A 1,387-nucleotide genomic window follows, 5' to 3' on the forward strand; every position below is an offset into this window, starting at 1 on the left:
TGAGTGCTTCAAGGAGCGTAATTAGCAGCAGCAGCAGGGCAGGCGCTCCAGCCGAGGTGCAGAACTTAATGGCTTGGTCTTAAGGTTCAGAAAAGGACTAAGCGTGTGGGCAATAAGGAGTCTATGGAGCTGGCAGGAGCCATAGCCTTTCAAGTCAGGAAAGGGCTGGCAGACCCCTGAGGTTTCCTGTGTTTATGGCCCCAACTACAACTGTTCTCAACAGCGCCTGTGGCACCAAGGAGCCAAAGCGCCTCCCCTAGACAGCTAGGCTTAGCCAACTGCCAAAGCCAAGGCCTGAGTTGGAACCATGCAGGGACACAGCAGAAAAGAATGGGCAAGGCAGTGACAGACTCCCGGGATCGTCACACCATACTTTGTGAACTGTATGTATTAAAATGGTCAGTTACTAAAGGCTTCTGATGGAGACTGTTTGGGAGAGAGGGAATGCATTTACAAGTATTAATATAAAAATCAATAGGCTCGATGACTGTGAATATGGTTTACAGACTGTAGAAATTCAGATACAGATGTAATTTTGGTTCATGTCATTTAAATCAACCTAACCTGTAAATGTGTGCAAGACAGAGGGGAGCAAAGTACGAACCGGAGGGTACCTGCCTTAGAGGCTTCATCTCTTCAGTCAGTAGGGAAGCTTCCGCTGAAGGACGAAGCTTGCAACTGTCAGGACTAAAGCTGAGATGCACTAAGCCCCGGGGATTTGTTTTACAGCATGCCTCTCCCAAGAGGCAGATGAGAATGGTCTAACTTTGAGCTCCTTCGTAGTGGGAATCCTCCTCCTAAGATTTTGGGATGTCTTTGGGGTTAAGACAACACCAATTTACAGTAGGGAAAACAAGTAAATGTGTTTCTGCCCAGTTTCCAACCAGGGACCTTTTGCATGTAAGGCGAATGTGCTGACCACTACGCTACGGAAACCACACTCAACTTATGGGATCAGACACTTTCCAGGGAAATCCTAAAACTTGTATACTCCAAGTATTTCGGTTCCAAGTGACAACATTCACCATTTGAACCTCAGTTTTCAAATGTTCATGGAAAACCCTTGGTGGCGAGAGGGTGTGGACATCACAGTCCCTTCTGGCAAAGCGGGCAATCTGTCTGCCAAGGAGAAGCCGTCAAGACTGACTCGGGCAGTGAAAATTGTTGTTGTCTGTTCTAAGAAAACCAAGAGGGAAGCCTAAACTCTTGAGAAGTGTCGTGGCGCCACACCCAGAGCTCACTCCTGAAGCAAGTCCTCCGGAGAAAAGTCCCTGTAGCTCATTTGTGCATCGGACCGTTCACACCTGTTGGCGGTTTGGAAGACTGCTGCAGGAAACGGTGCACAAGTAGCCGATTTCATTCCTGGAATCGCAGGGCCGAGACCAGT

Source organism: Echinops telfairi, unplaced genomic scaffold (assembly GCF_000313985.2).
Source record: "Echinops telfairi isolate 266 unplaced genomic scaffold, ASM31398v2 ScPeMD7_5805;HRSCAF=6673, whole genome shotgun sequence".
In the NCBI taxonomy this organism is placed as follows: Eukaryota; Metazoa; Chordata; class Mammalia; order Afrosoricida; family Tenrecidae; genus Echinops; species Echinops telfairi.